This window comes from Suricata suricatta, chromosome 14 (genome assembly GCF_006229205.1).
Source record: "Suricata suricatta isolate VVHF042 chromosome 14, meerkat_22Aug2017_6uvM2_HiC, whole genome shotgun sequence".
Lineage (NCBI taxonomy): Eukaryota > Metazoa > Chordata > Mammalia > Carnivora > Herpestidae > Suricata > Suricata suricatta.
The window spans coordinates 45,829,443-45,852,626 of NC_043713.1; the positions used below are offsets into that span (position 1 = coordinate 45,829,443).

At 37.6% G+C, this 23,184-nt stretch overlaps 1 protein-coding gene across 6 annotated transcripts in view; it reads left to right on the forward strand.

The window, feature by feature from the left end:
* Positions 1–23,184, forward strand: part of OSBPL1A (oxysterol binding protein like 1A) — a 226,604-nt gene that overhangs the window by 152,832 nt on the left and 50,588 nt on the right. The gene's annotated exons all lie outside the window — the stretch shown is intronic.

Consider the following 23,184-nt stretch of genomic DNA (forward strand, 5'->3'; position numbering starts at 1 on the left):
TCCTTTAGTTGACAATTCAGATAGGCCCTTCAGACTTGTCTATTGCAGTTGATGCCGGACTCCTTTTTCCTCATACATCTTTAATGACTCTGCCTCCCTGTGCTATTTTAGTTTCTCGCCATTTGATCTTCTTGTTGGTTTAAGTGAGAGTGGATAGTAATATTGCCTGCCTGTTGATACAATTCAGTTACATTTAAACAAAGACTTTTATTAAGACCCAGGGTTTGTGGAACATATCCATTTTACACTGTCTAATAACATTAGTATCTTTTTATTCCCTTGATGATTTCATCCTAGAGATTGTCCCAAAGTAATGAGACTTGGCAGACACGGGAGCTCTCCGGTTTCAGCACAAGTGTACAGACGCAGTGGCACATGTGCCTGCTCGTATCCATAAAACATTTTATCAAATTATGGGTTAAGGCCGTCTCCTGGTGTCATTGTGAAATGCACATTGGGGGTAAGAAGTTATTAATGGTTAATTTCTACAAGATAGCTTGTTTAGTATTTATAGGTTGTGTAACTGACTCCATTTCTGCACCATGATTCTGGTCCTGACTAGTCTCAATTATTCTACCGGGAAAAAATGTACATATCCCTTCTGATTTATGTATATTTGCCCCTAGCCAGCAAAAATGTCTTAGTTTATACTTCTTTTGAAAACATCCATTGAATTTCAGGTAATGAACTAATTAAAACCAGAAGTTTCTTTAGTTTGGTTAGAGGACTCCTTTGGGAGTCTGGGGCTAAAAATTTCTGTGTAGGACATGACACTCTTAACAGGACACCTGGCAGGCCTACCAGACACACGTCATGGCAATCTGTGATGCAGTTCAAATGTCAATCAGAAAGAGCATCTGTGCTGAGACACTCCCATATCCTAGGGCTGCAGGCATCTCTCTGCTGCTTCTCAGCACCCCGGTAGCCCTTTTGTATGTATACTGTCATCATAACAGTATTTTGCACTTGACAAAAAGTTTTTATACTGTATTCATATATTCTGTGTTATATCTTAATTAGCCAACCCCAGAATGGTAAAATGAGAAAGTTAAGGCAAAATTGTTCAAAAATGAAATCAGGGAAGGTCACTAAGAAAAACTACAAAGGAATGCAGCTAGGTAGTGACCCCACCAGAAAAGTTGAACTGAGAAACGAGCTGCAACTTACTAAGCCTGTAAATGTAATGGAATATTCTGTAGGTATTTAGGAGAAAAGAGGGCAGTTTAGGAAATTGTCAGCAATCAGGCACGTAGGGAAAACATAAGTTTCTATTTTAATAAGTCACTGTTAGGCGGTTTTGTGGGTTTTTTTTAAGCCTGCCTTTTGTTATGAAGTTCCTCTCCAATCAAATAAAGATAACCTATACCACAAATAATTTAAAAGTTTCATTTCAGCATAGGACAGTAAATATAGTATTCAGTGTTACCAAATCCCTTTTGCCTGTGCCCTCAATTGCATTGTAAGTAATCTGTGTTTATAATGGACAATTATTGTGGTAAGAGGAAGAATAATTTGAATTAGTAGTAATTTTGGTGATGTTTTTAGAAAAGCAGAAGTAGTTGCTGTTGGAGGATCAGCCCAAAGTGACCCTGAAATTTATCTGCAGTCTTCTATTTTATTTTTTTAAAGTCACGTGAAATTAGTATTTGACCTTGTTGTATATTATATATTTCCTCTTCACTCTACACCACCATTCACCTTCTAGGATATATACACTTAAATTTAGGAAGGAGGACATGGGAAGAATACAGACTGTAAAATTTTTTAAAGTGAGAAATTAGTATTTTAAAATGGCAAATCTAAGTCTTACAATAATTCACATGGAAAGTATTAAATCCTAGCCTAATTAATTTGCTGATAAACTAGAACAGGGGTTTTCAACAACTTTTGATCTTTCGCCATGGAACCATTTGTGTATCAAATTTAGTGTGCAAATTTAAAATCTCAGTCACCTGCAGAGATTGGTGGAGCTCCCCTCAGAGGGGTTCTCTCTGCTCCTCTCCCCCCATCTCTGGCTTCAGTGGGAGTCACCACATCTACTTCATGTCCTTATCCAACAAAAATAATTAAGCTCTATTTTCTGTAGTACATATTATAAACCAGTATAAATTACGTTTCTGCTCCCCAAGTTATTACATACACGGGAGCCTTGAAGGGTGTTTGCTACGTGGGAAGCACTCCGTGCAAATGACCTCCTTGAACTCTGTTAATTCCCTTTTTCCTCAAAAATGGTGATTTGCTTTCCCCTCCACCTCAGCCTCCTTGTTTTCCTTTTCCACTCAGTCATTGCAGGGTGACATGGCGGATACAGCTTGAAATTCTCTGGCCCAGAGAGACAGGCTATAGGCCATATGTCACATTCATTAACTATAAAATAAGGCATGCCAAACTAATCAGATTATTTCTGTGATCATAAGAGCATAGATATCATGGACTTCTAATCTGACCCATTCCATAATTGTCAACAAAATATTCTTTTTTTGTTTAATGTGTATTTTTGAGACAGACAGAGTGCGAATGGGAGAAGGGCAAAAGGAGAGGGAGCACAGGGTCCAAAGCAGGCTCTAGGCTCTGAGTTGTAAGCACAAAGCCCGATGCGGGACTTGAACTCATGAGCTGCAAGATTAATGACCTGAGCTGAAGTCGGACGCTTAACTGACTGAACCACCCTGGAGTCCTGCCAACAAAATATTCTTACAATAACTAAGTAGGCCCCTGAAGCCTCTCTTGAATAAGAGCTTTGGCTAAATAAACTGAGTTCTCTTTTCACCATGTAAAGCTTGTGATTACAAAGTGAAATCTTGAAAAAATGGTTTTTCTACCATACAAGTTCTGGGGAACTTCTGCAATGTCTCATTATTATTATTATTATTAAGCCTGGGGGAAAGCATTTTATGTTCTTGTATTCACTCTGAACCACTGTTGTGCTCTATACTCTGCCAGCTGATGAACTTTACTATAGTGCTGTGCATGCTGTTGGGCTTTCAGGTTAGAGAAACATCAACAAAATTAGGGTTTTAATTATGACCTAGAACCAGAAATATTGCAGAGTTAGCGACTAGACAAAACAAATGCTCCATTTCAATGGCATTTTATTTTTTTCTCTGGAAAATATACTGAGTTGCTTTGTGGAAAATTAGGCTACACCATGCTGTCATCAAGATAGGGCTTCTTTTCATCTTGGATGTGTTTCATAGGAACAGCTCTCTTGGACCTAATTTGAAAGTTATTCAGAGCTCTGGTCTTTTAACCTGTTAGCAATTTGCCCCAAGTTGTTACATTTGATAAAGATGCTATTTATTTCATCATGTCACTGGATATGGTATAAAAGATACTTAATGTAGAACAGATTGGTTAGAATGTGAAACATAGGATCCATGCTACAATTCTGTTAATTCTGTTTGTAATGTTAATTACTTTATTAATAGTACTAATAGATAAAAGGAAGAAAACATACGACCATCCTAATAAAGATAAAATCAAAGTCATTCCTTATTAACAAATATCTTAGCGAACCACAAATAGAAGAGAGAACTTCTTTAATCTAGTTAAAAGTCACAAGAAGCAAATTACTTAATGAGATATTAAAGATAGTACTTTTAATATCAGGAATAAGATAGGGAAGCCTGCTGTCATCTTTGCTCTTCAGCATTATCTGTAGGCCATGGTTAGAGACATACCATAGCCATGAAATTCAGAAATAAACAAAACCAGGGACGCCTGGGTGGGTTAGTCAGTTAAGCGTCCGACTTCGGCTCAGGTCATGATTTCACAGTTCATGAGTTCAAGCCCCACGTTGGGCTCTGTGCTGACAGCTCAGAGCCTGGAGCCTGCTTTAGATTCTGTGTCTCCTTCTCTGACTCTCCCCTGCTCATGCTTTGTTTCTCTGTCTCAATAATAAATAAAACAGTAAAAAAAATATGGATCCTCCAAAACAAAAAGGAAATGGATCCTTATTTCATATACACAAATATAAGTTCTAGATGAACCAAACACTTACGTGTGAAAGAGCAAAACTTAAAAACTTTTAGAAGGAAATATGAAGTATCTACAGTTTTAAAATAGGGAAGAATTTTTTACAACAGAAATGCGATAGGGACTAAGTTTATATCTGATTCTAGTTAATGTACTTGTATTTATATTGATGCATTCACTTGAATAAAACCTTCTATTCTTCAGTAAACATGGCTAAGAATCTCAAAGGTTTATTTAGCTGAAATGGCAGATTAGGACTCCTCATGATCGCTCAGTTTACTCTATTTATCCTTCATGACTTCTTTAGAATTGAATTCTTACTAGTCAAATAACAGCAGTCTTCTGTTCATGAAGAAGTCATACAAAGAATATGCTGTCAAGTTGAAGAGATTGAGAATGAAAGCTAAGACAATAACTTTCCGGAAGTAAGATTATAGTGAGAAAATGTTGTTAGTCATAAAAATTATTCAAAGTTGAATAATTTCAAAGAACAAAACCATCTGGGTTTTGAAAGCTCCCTCCAGATATGGGACAAATTACCTCGTTTCAGACTTGATGAGATCAGGGCACAGAGTTACTAACCAGTTCCCCCTCCCAGATGTCCTCTGGTACCCTGGGCAGAAAAAAAATTTCTTGTCTGTCAGGAAATGTTTGGGGTGATTCCCTGTCGTCATGTCATGACCAGGGTCACGTTAGCAGGAGTCCAGATACATCTCTGATTTTCTGAAGACCCAAGAGTCCTGAGAGAACAAGAGCCTGAGCAGAATTACCGAGATTTGTGGTGGGGCCTGTGGCTCACGGACACTGTGAATCTGCACCCTCAGCCTTCTCTTTGCCCCAGAATACTTATTTGCTCTGGAAAGTAGAAGGCTTTAATTTTTTTTTTTTAAGAAAAATTTTAAGATAGTTTACTAAAATGCATAGCTCTACTGTGGGGCCTACCTTTTTAACCAGCTGGACACATGCCTGTCTCGGAAACCTGAGAGAGGAGAGCGCTAGAGATGGAGAACCGTGAGAAGCTCCAGGAGAAGCAGTAGAGAAAGAGGATGCGTGACACTCCAGGAGATGTAGAGGCTGGGGCCTGGGTGCCCTAGAGTGCAAGGGAAGCAGACAGCTGGCGGTCCTGAAACCCCCCGTTGGGGGACAGTAGAGATCAGACCCCTGAGACAGATCAGCAGGTTGGATGCCAACAGGCCACTCTGATTACATGTAACATGCACATCTCCCACAAAAACACAATTGGAGATTCCTGGGCCAGTAAGAGGTTGGCAGATGAGGGCTGGGCACCCAGCAAAAAGGAGGGTTCAAATGCAAAAAGCTCATCTAGGCCTAACAAGCTGTTGGGCCACAGTGGTGTATTAGAAAGGAAAAGGCAAAGACAGGAGTCTAGGTTCATGATAATTACCTTCACAAAACCAGGTTGACGTGCCAAAAATTATTCTAGGAAACCTGAGTTCTCTTTTCACAGAATTCCCCTCTTCCCACCCTGCTTTAAAAAGCAGAGAGAGGAGTTGCTTTTTCTTTTTATCTTTTTTTTTTTTATAAAATTTATTGTCAAGTTAGGTAACAGAGAGAGTATACACTGTGCTCTTCGTTTCAGGAGTAGATTCCCATGATTCATCACTTAAAACAACACCCTGTGCTCATCCCAACAAGTGCACTCCTCAATGCCTATCACCCATTTCTCCCTCACCCCCCACCTGCCGGTGCCCCCCATCAATCCTCAGTTTGTTCTGTTTTTAAGAGTCTCTTATGGTTTGATTCCCTCTCTGTAACTATTTTTTCCCTTCCCTTCCCCCATGGTCTTTTGTTAAGTTTCAAGATCCACCTATGAGTGAGAACATACAATACCTGTCTTTCTCTGACTGACTTAATTCACTTAGCATAATACCTTCTAGTTCCATCTATGTTGTTGCAAATGGCAAGATTTCATTCTTTTTCATTGCTTAGTAGTATTCCTGTGTGTGTGTTCTTTATTCATTAGTTGGTGGAAATTTGGGCTCTTTCTATAATTTGGCTCTTATTGATCGTGCTGCTGTAGACACTGGGGTACATGTACCCCTACGAATCAACATGAGGAGCTGCTCATTTAAAAGCAGGGGCTGAGGTTCAGAGGCCCACAGGTTTACCCCCTTAATCCAGATCCCCAAAACACCTCTTCTTGGCTTGGGACATTTTAAAGCACTGTTGGAAAAACACACACTCTTTCCACTTGTAGCATTCTTTAAGCAAACTATGGTAACATACATTTTTATCTGACTCTGAGGGTTCATTCAAATCGATTCTAGATCAGTGATTTTTGTGGGCAGATGAGAACAGTTTTCTAGGGCAGCCGTAATCTGCAAACCTGTGCTTGAATGAACAAAATAACAAACAGCTAACAATTTGTGTTGTTGGTCTTGGAGTTGATGAAAAGTAAAGAACATGCTTTCAGGCATATAATCTCATTTTAGAAACTTTATTATGGAAGTTTTCAAATATACAAACAGAATCATATGATGAGCCGTTCATACCCATCATTCAGCTTCAGCATTTATCGTGTGCCCCACCTTGTTTCATCTGGAGACTTCCCAGCCGCCTAGAATTTAAAACTATGTATGTTTTTATTTTTTCAACCTTTAAGTAGGCTTCACATCCAACATGGAGCTTGAACTCATGACCCTGAGATCTAGCATCCCATGATCTACTGACTGAGCCAGCCAAGTGCCTCTAAAAATTTATTTTAAAAATTATGTCAAATCCAAGATACAGTTTCATCTTGAATGTAGTATGACCCTTTAAAATATTGGGACTCTTATTTTCTAAAACCACCGTACCATTATGACACCTAAAATAGAGTATCTTTAGTAACAAGTATAATAGTGGGTATTCAGTTTTTCTTGATTGTCTCAAAAATGCCACTTAGTAATTAGATCAAAAATGTCTTTTAATAATAAAAATCCAGAAGGTCCACATATTGCCTTTGGTTTTCTAGATCTCTTCGATCTCTTTTAATCTCTAGGTTTCTTCTCTTTCCCATTTTTTTTCTTGCCAGTTATTTATGGAAGAAATCTGGCCATTTGTCCTGTAGACTAATCCACAGTGTGGATATTGCTGGTAGCATTCCCATGGTGTCATTTAACATATTCTTTTACTCCTGAATTGCCTATAAACAGATGGTTATATTTAGAGGCTCAGCCAGATTTAGGATTGAATTATTTGGCACAGGATACTTCATAACGTACACATACCATAGGTATACCTCCTGTTACATCCATTGAGGAGCACATGCTGTCTGGTTTTCCTTCTTTTTATAATGCTGAGATTTGATTCAGGGGTGTCAGACATTCTCAGGCTGACACATCCATCCTAAAGTTGTCCAGCAGCCTTGAACTTAATGATTTTAGCAGGCACTGTTGATTGGTGTCTCCATTCTCATTTCACTAGGGGCTTCAGAAAGGGTCCTGTGATATTTCTATCATTCCTTCTTCTTAGGTAGAACCCTTTGTAAAGAAAACACTGCCCGTTGCCTCTTTTTAGAGTATGTTGGTTCCCTAGCATCCTCCAGAGGTGATGAATGAAAATATGGATTGGATTGCTTAAATCTCTGGTGGTTATTCTTCCCATCTTTTTTTTTTTTTAAGTTTTTATTTATTTATTTTGAGAGAGACAGAGTGCAGGGGAGGGGCAGAGAGAGAGGGAGAATCCCAAGCAAGCTGTATACCGGCAGTGATGTGGGGCTTGAACTCACGAACCGCAACATCACGATGGAGCCGAAGTTGGAAGCCCAACTAACTAAGCCACTCAGGCACCCCTTTTGCCCATCTTTGATCAGACAGAGCCCCTCTGTCCCTTTGAGAAAACCCCAATAAGGTTTGTTTTTTGTTTCCTTTTGTTTTTACATATAATTTTAATATAATAATCTAGTTGTCTTTGATAGCTGCCTTGCTTTCTGATACAAAGAGATGTTTCAGGCTTATCTGCTATATTTTCTGCCCCAGACCTAGAGTCAGCTTTTTCTCTAAGGAGCCACATTTCATTTTAGTGGGAAGTGATATTTAGATATAACAATCTCAGTAATAAGAATATTCAGCACTGCTGGGTTGGCTACTTTTCAGTCCCTTTCATTGGAGAGAGTTGAACCCCTCCACCCCCACACCTTTTAAGTAAAAGTACTTCATGGGTTCATACCAAAAAATCCAGTTAAAATTTTGGATTATATGATTTCCTCTTAATTTCTTTGATTTTACTTGTATTTCATGGTTTCTAATGGCATTAATAGAATTACCTGTTGGCTTTATTCTAATATGTTGGTTTTGCACACATAGACTCCCAGGCAAGCACTGTTACTAACAATATGGTTGGTGAAAAGGATTTCAGACTTCTTTTTAGTTCCTTTAACACATTCCATATGGAATGTAAATCAGTATTGTGTTTGAAGGTCACTTTTTATATGGCTAAACTACTAGTTGCACAGAGACTCCCTTTTGACTTGGTTTTTAAGTCAAAATGATTTCAAAGTCAAAAATACAAAACAAGGTCTGTTTAGAAAAATCTAGTTTCCATACTTGTCCCCTCAGCATTGTTTCCCTCCTTCCCCTAACTGTAATTTTTCTTTTAATGTTTTGATTATTTTGTTTTTTAATATAAGCGGTGTAAAGATATATTCATATTCCTTTTTAAATTATAAAAAGACACCCTGCAACTTTCCTTTTTATTTTTCATTCAGCATATCCGCAGTCCAATTCTTTTGGTCTCATGTTCCTTGATATTAGGCAATTGAGTTATTTTTTCTACAACACGTTAAGAAATGCATATTGTGTGTGCTTGCACATAAATATTTAGAGAATTTTTAATTGATAATACATTTAGGTGCTTTAAAGTTCAGAAATAGAGTATTTTATACAAATTTTCTCACTTTTTAAGCTAGCCATGCCTCTTCCTTTACCCCAAATGGAAATCATTATTCCCATTATAATATTGTTTTTTCATACAAATGATAGAAAACGCATGCATACAGTTCTTGACTCTGCTTTTAAATATATATATATACATGTATATATATGTCTGTGTGTATGTGTATACATACATATAATTATTTATTCAGCAGATATATTTTGAGCTCCTGTTCTGTTCAAGATGGTGAGGTTACAATAATGAACAAAGTCCTTATTCCTGTGGATGGTCCCATTTTGAAATGAGGGAAGGTTAGCATCTCTTTGTGTATTTAAAATCGATTTTTATTTCTTTTTTCCATGAATTACTCCTATCCTTTACCCATTTTTCTGTAGGAATGTTAAACTCATCAATTTTCAGGGCTTTATAAAAGTGTCATTGAAGAAACCAGCTTTTAAATGCAACATGGTCTGGAAGTATTTTTTTTCCAGGTCTGCCAAAGGGAAAGATAATTTTTAGAATGTTTAATTTTTAGCACATTAATAAGTGGCACTCAATCCTGTTTTTGTTTCTGGATTTTGCACACATAGGTATATTTGCTCTTTGAAAACAATTCGTAAGTGAATTAGAACAGTGTAGTAAGAGCCACCTGGGTTTGAGTCCCTTATCTACCACTTTCTGCCCTAGGCAAGTAATAATTTTTTGAAACTTTTTTCTCTGTAAAATGGATGTAATAATAGAGCCTACCTTATTGACTTATTATTTAAAGAGATAATCTATGCAAAACACTCAGTGATTTTGGCTAATTAAAAGTCAAGTATTCTCACAAGTAGAAAATTGATAAATCCTAGGTAAGAATGGGTAAATGGAATTATTTTCTTCCTTTCTTTTAACTTGAAAGGTCTTTGGCTGAGCCTAAGAAGTTTAAATTGTCCTTTGAAACTGAAATTGGGGAAAGAGGTAGCTGGAAGTGTCTATCTTGGAATGACATTGTTACCTTTGGTAAATGTGAAATAAGGAAAATTGTCCCCACATTTAATATCTTCTGTGGTTGATTTCCATGGTATTTTATAAGGTTATTTCATAGTATGATTAAATTGAAACATGTTTCTTTCTCTTGCCAATACAAAGGTGTGCCTAGCCTTCACAGAGCTGGTAGTAAACTTCGGTTGTCAGAAGTGTAAACAAGAGGCGATGGGAGGCTTAAAGCTGTTGTTCATTCCTTGGTCCCTTGAGATTTCTTTCCCCTTACAGAGGCCCCATTCATTACTCCTCCTTTTGATCCCTAGGCTTTTTGAATCCCTTAGGTAAATATCCTATTTCTATTTGAAGTTTGCTTTATATACACTTACAATCCTCAGAATATCAAAAGGAAAAGTTTTAAATATTTAATAAAATGGACATTCTTGCTTGGCATCTTGTTCTATTTGAAGATACACCTTCCACATGAACATAAGGTTTTAAGTGTTCCATGTAACTTAGTCTTTTAAGGCTCTACCTTTATCTGTTTACTCTGTCCATTCTTTTTTTTTTTTTAAGTTTATTTACTTTGAGTGAGAGAGCAGGAGCAGGGGAGTGACAAAGAAAGAGGGAGAAAGACAAAACCCCAAGCTGGCCACACTGTCAGTGCAGAGCCCGATGTGGGGCTTGAACCTGTTATGCCCAAGATTTCAATATCGTCCCCCAAAACCAGAGACCACCAGGGAGACTGAGTCACGCATGCAGAAGCAAAGGGCATTTATTATCACGGGCTTATAAGCTCGGGCTCAGGGACTTCACTAGAGCAATGGATCCATGCTGAGAGCCCCAAACAAAGGCAGAGTAGGGCCTTTATGGGTTTGGGAAGGGGGAGTTACAGGAAATTGTGACACAGGTACAGTGATCCAATCATTATCGCCTAACATCATTGTCAGTAACTTTAACCATACACATTGTCCAGAGTGTTCCTTTGGAGGGACCCAATCGCAATATTCAGAGTATTAACCAATTAAAGAGTGGACCCAGGACTCTCACGTAGGGTGTAACTAGCCTTAAGCAATAAGTGATTATCTATAGCTTCTATTTCTGGGCCTGCCCTTAGGAATGTTAAGGGTGTTAGCTGGCCTTTCCTGATTGGATGTTACAAGGGTGGTCCCTCATGCCTTGGGCAATCTGTGCCCTTTTATTGTCTAATGATTCTGAGAAACCGACACCTAGGCCACCATGCACAGAGGGGAAACTAGAAGCCTGTCATGGAGTCAGTTTGATTCAGACCCGCATCCTTACAAACCCACAAACCATGAGATCATGACTTAAGCTAATCATGATCAAGCTGATCTCTTGAACTGAGATCAAGAGTCAGACCTTAACCAACTGAGCCACCCAGGTATCCTGCTTTGTTAAATTTTTAAATTTTTACTAAAGAGAGACAGTGCAAGTGGGAGAGGGGAAGGGAGAAGGGAAGGGGGGGGAGAGAGAGAGAGAGAGAGAATGAGAATGAATGAATGAATGCATGCCAAGCGGGCTCTGTGCTATCAGCACACTGCATCAGCACAGTGCTCATGTGGAGCTTGAACTCACAAAACCGTGAGACTGTGACCTGACCCAAAACCAAGAGTCACCCAGGAGCCCTTGTGTCCATTTCTTAATTGCAGTAATTCACTGATTAGACCTCTTGGCCTCTGATGGCATAGGGGGTTTGGTCTTTAAGAATACACTAAGTATCTCTTTCCCATTGGAGCTGTGCTAATTTAAATTTTGCCTGAAGGAGAAAACTGCCTCCAGGGACATACTGTTCCTCAGTATTGTTTGCTTTGCTTGTTAGCATAGGAGGAGTTTTTCTCTTTCAGAACTCGCTATATATAATAATAAGGATTTGTAAGCTAAATGAAATCAGGAAGCGATTGTTTAAAAACAAAGAGTTCCTTTAACAGTTTGTTTGTTGCTTTGTGCCTTTAAATCTTTAGAGAAATTTGGTTTTTATACAACTCTTTCAAAACCTTTTGACTACATAAAATGTAATCTATCCTAATCGTGGAATATAACCTGCCGTTGAGTCATGTTGCTATAACACCACCTTGAGCCAGGATTTGAAACCTTAGGATGAAATTCCATGTTGCCATTGAAGGTATTCTCGAAGCCAAATCCTTGTTAATACAGCAGTGATTCCCATTAATTACACGTCCTGGTTCTTAACCAGGAAGCATTGTCACTGCATCTGACAAATGTAGAAAATATAAATGACTATAACCCGGAATGCATACTGTTATGATGTGGGATGGGATGGTGACCTAAGCAGACAGCGGGATGAGTGGTACCGCAAGGTACTGCCAGCTTTTAGGAAGCAACCAACTCACATACATGCCGGGTAATACCATGGAGGTGTTCTGTGTCACAGAGCAGGAAGAGACAGAAGTTAACTCTCCCTAGAAATTCTGTCCCTCTTCACGGTAAGCAGTCAGAAGCACCTCAGATCATTTAAAAAGGAAGTTAAATCAGGCTGTTGAGCTGGCTAAAGCAGATCACAAACAGATTGTTAGATGTATTCTGAAAAAGTAGGTGTGGTTTAAAGGGAAATAAACCTAGGGCTGCCTGAGCGGCTCAGCTCAAGGGCTTAACCGCCCCTGACTTCAGCTCAGATCATGATCTCACAATTCGTGGGTTCAAGCTCCACATCGGGCTCTGCGCTGACAGCTTGGAGACTGGAGCCTGCTTCAGTTTCTGTGTCTCCCTCTCTCTCTGCCCCTCCCCCGCTCACTCTCTGTCTCTCTCTCTCTCTCTCTCAAAAAATGAATAAACATTTTTTTAAAAATTTTAGAAAAAGGAAATAAGCCTAAAACGTTCAGAGGCACGGCAAGAGACAGGGTGGTATTTACATTTCTTAAAGAAAAAAAAGAGAAAAGACAAGAAAGACACCAGAATTTTCTCAGAGACAGTATATTGAGAAACGACGTTTTCTTTAAGAAAATTTTGATAAAGCCAGGAAACTATCCTCTCCTGCCAACAAAATTGTTAGCAATAAAACAGCCTCAGACCCCTTCTGGAACATGGGGAGGTGTTAGAAGATTCTGCTCACCATCTTGATGCCCTCTGCTCCTTAGCTGTCCACACTCTAAGGCTTGGGTAGGCCTTTGTGGGAGACAGTGGGGGTGATCGTTGGCTCTGATCTGTGCTGTACACACCGTGTATTTCCTCAGTGCTCTCTGTCATTAAAACCACTTCCTCTGGGTCAAAACGGCCTTACCACGATCTACTTACTTTGCTTCATCTCAGTTACTTCACGACTGTTCCTGTACCCATTGCATGAAATCTGGTTACTCTTAGAGATAAGGGTGAGCACCTTGTTGCTAGGTGAAGATCTGTTTTTCTCTTTCCTCCCTTCCCCTCAGCTAATGCTGAACGCCATGAAGTAGGCCTGGCCTAAAGTGAGGGATCCATCTGCCCAAAAGGGTATCTTCCTTCTTTTATTTTTTTTATAATAGTTTATTATCAAATTGGTTTCCATATGACACCCAGTGCTTCCCCCAACAAGTGCCCCCCACCATGACCATCACCCCCTTCTCTCCTCCCCACTCCAGCCCTCGGTTCATTTTCAGTATTCAGTAGTCTCTCATGGTTTGTGTCCTTCTCTCTCCCCAACTCTCCTTCCCCCTTCCCCTTCCCCTGGTCCTCTGTTAGGTTTCTCCTGTTAGAGCTGTGAGTGCAAACATATGGTATCTGTCCTTCTCTGCCTGACTTATTTCACTTAGCATGACACCCTCGAGGTCCATCCACTTTCCTACAAATGGCCAGATTTCATTCTTTCTCATCGCCATGTATATATATATACCACATCTTCTTGATCCATTCATCAGTTAATGGATATCTTCCTTCTAAACCGAAAGACTAGGTCACTGGTACAGTAGTCCCCCGTAACAACAGGGGAGAGCTCCTAAGACCCCCAGGGGATGCCTGAAACCACAGGGAGCACCAAACCATATGTATAATATGTTTTCTCCTATACAAGCATACCTGTGATAAAGTTAAATTTATAAATTAGGCACAGTAAAAGATTAACAGTAATAAAATAGAAAAGCATAACAGTATACTGTAATAAAAGTTAAATAGATATATTCTTTCCCTGTGTCACGATATCTTATACTCTCCCTTCTTGTGCTGCTGTGAGAAATGCCTGTGTGATAAGGTGAAGTCAAGTGAATGATGTGTGCATGTGATGTAGTGTTAGGCTGCTATTGACTTTGTGACAATAAATCAGAAGGCAAACCCCAGAGAGCAAAACCATGGATGGGGGGGGCTATCATATGTTCTCATCAGTCCACTTTAGCTTAGAAATGTGATAGTTTTATCAGCTTTCCTGTTAATCCGGTAATGGTGATAAACTAACAAAAGTAGGAAGTATATTTACTGTGTTACTGAATTGGTCAATGAATCCTAAATTTTAGAAAATCAGGATGAAAGTCATTTTGAAATATTGACTTCTTAAAACCTCGTGTAAAACAAGCATAACCACCTAACTTCTTTGCCATGCAGAGCCAGATTTATAAGTGACAATCATTGATATTTTATAATTTAAAAGATCAAAAGTGAAAAATCTCAAGGTATAAACATATATGGCAAAATCAAATAGAATTCAGTAATTACATAAAATCATCTTAGCTTACAATAGGAAACCAAGTTGTTAGATTTTTTAAGAGATATGTAATAGCTAAAAAGGCATGTGACTGGTCTTAAAGCTCTCACCTTAAACTTGTACAACTTGCTTCCAAGACTCTAAGCTAATTTTAGTTGAAGATGTCTTGGAGCAGGTTAAATAGCCAGCTGTCAGCTAACCCCATCACCGTCACTTCTGAGTAAGCCCTAAGTCGTGGTGCTGGCTGATGACGGGCTTCGGAATGGCATTGTAGTTATACAGAGAGAACTTGCAGTTCCTGTATTGTCTGAATTCAAACCTGGAAGTTGGTAGAAGGTACATTACAATGTCAGTCATGCAAGAAAAGAGTTGTAAGTGATTTTTTTTTTAATGTTTGTTTTATTTTTGAGAGAGAGAGGAGACAGATCGTGAGGGGGGGTGGGGGGGGTAGGGAGAAAGGGAAACACAGAATCCAAACCAGGCTCCACACTCCGTGCTGTCAGCACACAGCCCGACTCTGAGCTCAGACTCTCAAATGGCGATATCATGACCTGAGCCAAAGTTGAATGTTTAACCAACTGAGCCACCCAAGTGCCCTAATATGGTCTTTTTAAAAGACTTATCAAAGCTCACTTTTATTAAAATGAAGACTAGTAGATTTACCCTATGTAGGTAAATTTTAGATATTTTAATTATGTTGATATCAAAATATTAAGTTTATAAAATATTTCATATATAAGGTGACTTTCAAGATTTCCCCCCCCAAAGATCTTAAATCTCCATGTGTATTACAACTACAATTTTAATTAATATTACCTAACTGAGGAATAACAGTCAATATTTTTTTAAACTATGGAAATAAACCTTATCAACTTTGGAGGGCAAACATCATTTTTCCTAATTGTATGAGAGCATAATTTTCCTAATGATAAAATTAGATTGAAGCAGTTTAAGCTGAAATTCTTTCAGTTGAATGGCCAACTAGTTTTACTCCCAGATTTCAACGTTATGAAAAGCCATATCCATTTTTAGGCAGTTGGGTAAACTACTATAGGTGAATTATGGAAAATGTTTAGTTTTATCTTATTAAAATAAGATTTAATATTGGTTTCAAATATCTTAATGATTTCAGATCTCTTTAAAACTGTTGAGCTGAAGAAGTCCAGGTTTTAAAGCAGAATCCAGAAAATGACATTTTGAAACAGAAGTATCTCAACTATAAACATTGTTTTTTAAAGTTTTTTTAAATGTTTGTTTATTTTTAAGAGACAGAAACAGAGCATGAGCAGGGGGGGAGTAGAGAGAGATGGAGACACAGAATGTGAAGCAGGCTTAAGGGTCTGAGTTGTCAACACAAAGCCTGATGCGGTGCTCGAACTCAGGAGCTGTTGTGAGATCATGACCTGAACCGAAGTCAGACACTTAACTGACTGAGCCACTCAGGCGCCCCTCAACTATAAACATTCTTGAATAATTTATTGACCCCATCTCCTGTTATCTTCAAAACCAGGCACAGTAGTTGAAATTCAGTTAATTTTTGAGGGGCACCTGGGCATCTCAGTCAGTTAAGTGTCAGACTCTGTATGTCGGCTCAGGTCATGATCTCAGGCTCTTGAGATCAAGCCCTGCTTTGGGCTTCATATTGAAAGTGTGGAGCCTGCTTAGGATTCTCTCTCCCTCCTTCTCTGTCTGCCCTTTCCTTGATCGTGTTCTTGTACTTGAACGCTTGCAAACATTTAAATAATAAATTCAATGAATATGTGTGAAATAACTGTAGGGGATTTAATTTTCACATAATTTTAAAATTTTTATTATTGAAGTATACTTGACATATAGTGTTATGTTGGTCTTAGGTGGACAGTAGTGATTTGACAATTCCATGCGTTACACAGTGCTCACCATAAGTATAGTTACCATCACCATACATCGTTATTATGGTATTATTGACTGTATTCCCTATGCTGTACTTTTCATCTCTGTGGATTGTTTATTTTATAACTAGAAGTGTGTACTTCTTAATAGTGTTCCCCTATTTTGCCCAGCCTATACCTCTCTTGTCTCTGACAATTCTCTACATTTTATGACTCTGTGTTTCTATTTTGTTTGTTATAAGTGAAATCATATGGTATTTGTCTTTCTCTGAGTCATTTCACTTAGCATAATACATTCTAGGCCCACGCATATTGTCAGGAATGGCAAGATTTCATTCTTTTTTATGGCTGAGTAATATTCCATTGTGTGTATATATAACACATTTTGCTTATTTATTTGAGAGAGAATGTGCATGAGCAGGGGGAGAGGCAGAGACAGAATCCCAAAGCAGTGTGAAGCCCTATTGCAGGGCTGGATCTCACAAACGATGAGATCATGACCTGAGCCAAAATCAAGAGTTGGACACTTAACTGAGCTACCCAGGATCCCCTATATATCAAATCTTTATCCATTCATCTGTGAGTAGACACTTAGATTGCTTCCATATCTTGGCGACGGTAATAATGCTGCAGTGAACATAGAAGTGTGTGTACATCTTTGAATTAGTCCTTTTGTTTCTTTAGAACAATATGCAGAATTGGATTGCTGGCTCACATGGTAGTTCTTTTTTTAATTTTTTGAGTTCTATTTTTAATTCTTTTAAATTTTATGTTCTCCATAGTACCTACACCAATTGAAATTCCCAACAGTGCATGGGGTTTCCCTTTTCTCCACATCATTTCCAACATTTGTCATTTCTAGTCTTTTTGATATTAGCCGTTTTGACAAGTGTGAGGTGATACCACATTGTGGCTTTGATTATCATTTTTATGATGATTAGTGATGTTGAGTATCTTTCCATATGTCTCTTAACCAACTGTGTGTCTTCTTTGGAAAAATATTCAAGTCTCCTGCTTACTTTTACTTGGATTTTTTTTTGCTGTTGAGTTGTAGAAGTTCTTTATATATTTAGGATATTATCCAAATTATTTGGTTATTTGGATAACCTCTTATCAGATATATCATTTGCAGACATCTTTTTTTCATTCAGTAGGTTGCCTTTTCATTTTTGTTGATGATTTCCTTTGCTGTGCAAAAGCTTTTTCTTTTGATTTAGTCCCAGTAGTTTATTTTTGCATTTGTGGCCCTTGCCTAAGGAGATGTATCCAAAAACAATAGTGTTAAAACAGTTTACTGCCTACGTTTTTTTCCTAGGAGTTTTATGGTTTCCAGTCTTACATTAAGGCCTTTAATCCAGTTTGAATTTATTTCTGTATATGGTATAAGAAAGTGGTTGGTTTTATTTTTTTGCATGTAGCTGTTCAGTTTTCCCAGCACCATGTATTGAAGAGACTGTTTTCCCCCCGTTGTGTTTTCTTGCCTCCTTCATGTAGATTAGTTGACCATACAGGCATTGGTTTATTCCTGGCTCTCAATCCTGTTCCATTGATTTGTGTCTTTTTGTGCTGCTACACTACTGTTTTGGTTACAGTAGCATTTGTGGTATATTTTGAAGTCAGGAAGTGTGCTACTTCTAGCTTTATTCTTGTTTTCAGTATTGCTTTGGCTATTTGGGGTCTTTTAGGTTCCAAGCAAATTTTAGGATTATTTGTTCTAGTTCTGTGATTTATTATAAATGGATCTTGAGTTTTATCAAATGCTTTTTCTGCATCTATTGAGATGATCATATGATTTTTAGTCTTCATTTTGTTAATGTGGTGCATCACATTGATTGAGTTGTGAATATGGAAACATTCGGCATCCCTGGAATAAATCCCACTTGATCATGGTGTATAATCCTTTTAAGGTATTTTTGAATTTGGCTTGCTAATATTTGTTGAGGTTTTTTCCATTTATATTCAAATACAGGGATATTGGCCTGTATTTTCCCTTTTTTTTTTTTTGTAGTGTCTTTGTCTGGCTTTGGTAGCAGGATAATTCTGGCCTCATAGAACAAACTTGGACATATTCTTTCCTCTTCAAATAGTTTGAGAAAAATGGGTATTAAGGCTTCTTTAAATGTTTTTTAGAATTCACCTGTGAATTCCTCTGGTCCTGTACTGTCGTTGGGACTTTGATTACTAATTCAATTTTATTACTAGTAATCCATTTGTTCAGATTTTCTGTTTGAGTTAGTTGTAGAAGATTCTATGTTTCTAGGAGTTTATTTCTTATAGATTATCCAATTTGTTGGCAGAAAATTGTTCATAGTATCTTACAGCCCTTTGTGTTTCTGTGGTATTGGTTGTAATTTTTCATCTTTCACTTTGGATTTTATTTTGGGGGGCATTCACTTCTTTTTCTTGAGGAGTCTTGCTAAATTCTTGTTTATCTTTTCAAAGAACCATCTCATTTTCATTGATCTTTCCTATTGTTTTCCAAGTTTCTATTCCATTTATTTTCACTCTGATCTTTATTACTTTTTTGCTTCTACTAACTTTGGGCTCTGTGGTTTCTGTAGTTCCTTTAAGTGCAAGGTTAGATTATTTGAGGTCTTTCTTGTTGAGGTATACCTGTATCACTATAAACTTCCCTCTTATGCTGGAGTCCTAGATTCTGGAGTGTTGTATTTCCCTTTTTATTTGCCTCAAAGCAATTTTTGATTTCCTGTTATATTTCTTTGTTGACTTCTGGTTGTTTAGTAGCCTGGTGTTTACTCTCCCTGCATTTGTGTTTTCTCCAGGTTTTTTTCCTTGTTGATTTCTAGTGTCCTCCTGTGACAGTCGCAAGAGATGTTTGGTATGATTGCAGTCTATCTGTTGTTTTATGGCTTAACGTGTGTTCTACCAGGAGAAAGTTCCACATGCACTTGAGAAAATGTATATTCTGCTGTTTTTGGGTTGGAATATTCTGTGCATGTCTGTTAAGTCCATATTACCTAATGTGTCATTAGGCAACTTTTCTCTTTGAATTTTTTTTTTGGGGGGGGGTCTAGATAATCTGTCATGATGCCACTCTTCCTACTCAGTTATTTTTATTTTGGAAAATATGGTTATTCATTTTTTAAAAATAGTATTTGGGTTTTTTTTCTTTTTTTCTTTTTTTTTAATGTTTGTTTATTTCTGGGTGGGGAGGCATGCAGTGAAAATGGGGGAGGAGCAGAGAGAGAGGGAGACACAGAATCCAAAGCAGGCTCTAGGCTCCAAACTCAGAGCATGATGCGAGGCCTGAACCCATGACCCGCGAGATCACGACCTGAGCCAAAGTCAGACACTCAACTGACTAAGCCACCCAGGCAATCCTGGAATTTTTTCCCCTAATATTGTAAATAGTGGTAGTTCTAACCCACAGTTTAAGAAAACTAACTCTTTGGGTTCTCAATTTTTAAGAGTTAAATCAATCTTCAGAACAAAAAGTTTGAGAAGTCTTCATCTATACCAATAAATTATGTTGTAATTTCTTTTTGTTTCTTTGTTGAGACAAAATGTATATACAGTGATTCACAGATCACAAATATATAATTTGATAAGTTTTGGCAAATGCATCTACTCACGTAACTAACACCCCAGTCAAGATGTAGAACCTTTCCATCACACTAGAGATTTCCCTCTAACCGCCTTCCAGTCAATCTCCGCCCTCCATAGACCATCACTGTTCTGATTTCTGTCACTGTAGGTCAGTCTTACGTATTCTTGTTTGTTTGGTTTTTTTTTTCATTTTTTTTTTTTTAAGTTTCTTCTTATTTATTTTGAGAGAGAGAGAAAGAGCAAGCTGGAGAGGGATAGAGTGAGAGGGAGACAGAATCCCAAGCAGGCTCCATGCCATCAGCACAGAGCCCAACACAAGGCTCAAACTCACCAACTGTGAGATCATGACCTGAGCTGAAATCAAGAGCCAGACCCTTAACTGAGCCACCCAGCTGCCCCAGTCTCATCTATTCTACAAATAGATCTAAACTCCATTATAAATGGAGTCATTACAGTACATTTATTTTTTTAGTCTGGCTTGAATCACTCAACAAAAATGCTTTTGAGATTCATCCCTAAGGTGTATATCAGTGTTCATTGCTTTTTATTATTGCATGGTTGAATGTGCCATAGTTTGCTATCTGTACTCTTGTTGACAGACATCTGGGGTGTTTCCAGTTTGGAGTTGTTACAAATAAAGCTGTTCTACATCTTATAAGTTTCTTTTTATGGCATGTTTTCTTTCTCTTTGTTTTGGGGATCCTGAGGCATGAGTATGTTTAACTTTATAAAATGTAACTATACTGTTTTCCAAAGTCATTGTATCATTTCTCAGCACTGTGAGACTTTCACATGCCCTATGTACTCAGTAACATTTAATGTCTTAATGAGTGTGACATGTGGTTTTAATTTACATTTCCTAGATGATTTTGCTTGGTTGTTCATGTATTTATCAGCCATTTTAATATCTTTTGTGAAGTATTAGAGTGTTTGCCTGTTTTAAATTGGGTTGAGTGTCTTTTTATTACCTACTTGTAGGAATTCTATTTCTCTTCTGGATATAATCCTTTATCAAATATATGTATGATGAATATTTTCCTTTAATCTGAAACTTACCTTTGCATTTGTTTAATAATGAACAGATGTTTTGAGTATCCTCTTTGCACAGAAGTTTTTAATTTTGATGAAGTCCACTTTGTAGTTTTCTCTTTTACCTTAAGGCTTTTTTGTGTCCTTTCAAGGAATCTGTGTCTATCCTAAACTTTCAAACACTATGTTTGGCTCTCTCTAGTGTCACTGAAGATGTGTACTGTTTAGGCTAACTTCCTCGGTTTCTCCAAGTAAACAAAGAGCTTTTTAAAATCACTGTTACTATGGAAGAAATATTTAGTATTAAAAATGCACCATGGGACAGTTTATTCAACTTAGATTCCTAATTAATAGAAAAACAACTGGCATAAAGTTTATCTCAGCAACATTGACTGAGTACTTGCTGTGTTCTAATTGCAGGTTAAACAGAGCTTAGAATTTAATGCTAATAATTCAAGTAAATTTCAACAATAGCCTTGCATGTTCTCAGGAAGTAATTACAGAGATGGGTAAGATTGTGTTTAGAAACTTACTCTTTCAGATGAAGAGAATGACTTGCATCTCCTATGGTTGTTTGTCCTAATCAGGAGGAAGAAGGGGTAGGGAGGAGTAGTATATTTCCAAAAATATAAGTAAGAATATGTTCATCCAGTGATACAAATACATTTACCCATGTGATAAGGCTTCTTTCCACATCGCTTCCTTTTCACCCTTTCTTTAAAAAAATTTAGTATTTATTTTTGAGAGAGACAGAGCTGGCAGGAGGGGGGCAGAGACAGAGAAAGAGAAAATCCAAAGCAGGTTCCAGGCTCTGAGCTGTCAGCACAGAGCCTGACGCAGGGCTCGAACTCACAGACTGTGAGATCATGACCTGAGCTGAAGTCAGACATCTAAGAAAGCCACCCAGGCACCCACTTTTTTCACCCTTTTTAAAGAGTGGATTTTTGAACTATATTCCAGATGAACTATGTAAAGATTGTTTCAAGTAAGATTATCCATAATTTGTAAAAATGAGGTGACTTTTTATTACAGCCATAACTAACTCTTTTAACTTTGTTTTAAAGTCTAATCTTCAGTTTTGTGAATATGATTTTTAGTTTATTTCCTACTTTGGAAAACTATTTCAGTTTGAGTGATTAGTAAACAGTAGTATGATAGAAATTAAAGATTAGATTCAAACTCAAGCTTTGTTTGTTATGATTATATAATTGACCCTTGAACAACATGGGTTTAAACTGAGTGGGTCCACTGATATGTGGATTTTTAAAATCAGTATGGTACAGTAAATGTATTTTTTCCTTTGATACTAGTAATAACATTTTTTCTCTAGCTTTATTGTCAGAATATAGTATATAATATAGGTAAGAAACAGAATTTTTAAAAACTATTAATGTTATCCATAAGGCTTCTGATCAGTAGTGGACTGTTACTAGCAGTTAAGTTTTGAGGAGTCACAGATATACCCAGGTCTTTAACTGCGTGCGGGGTCAGCATCCCAAACCCCTGTGTTGTTCAGAAGTCAACTGTATTTAAATTGGGACTTGTGGAAGAAAGGATTTGGATGGGGGAGACAAAATCTGCTAGTTGAGGAGATGTGATAAATACATTCTGCAGATAGATATAACCACGTAAGTTCAAAATACATAACATATGTGCACATAGGAATTTTCAGTATTACAGTTAGAGATGTATTAGAATCTGTGAAATTACTGGATATTTAGATCATTGATTTGATCTTGAATCAAAGGTAAGAATTTGATTGTTTTTGCTTTTCTAAATATCCGAATTAATATTCTACTTAAATTTATGATTCCTTCAGAATATTTAGCATGAATAAATGTTTAATTGTTAAGTACAAGTGAAAATATGTGTTATACTAATTTGGTTTGAAAATGTTTCTTAAGAAGTGACTTAGAGACAAAATTTGATTGTGTTCTTTATACCTCACTTGCTACTTCTGAATCTCTCTCTTTTTTTCACTGCTTTTCCTTTCTTTGGCCCATTTTACCTTGAGATGTTAGGGAAAGCCATTTATTTATCTATTTTTGAATTTTTTTAACGTTTACTTATTTTTGAGAGACAAAGCATGAGCAGGGTAGGGGCAAAGAGAGAGAGAGATGCAGATTCCAGAGCAGGCTCCAGGATCTGAGCTGTCAGCACAGGGCCCAACATGGGGCTCGAACGCATGTACTGTGAGATCACGACCTGAGCCATAGTCAGATGCTTAACCGACTAAGCCACCCAGGCGCCCCAGGAAAA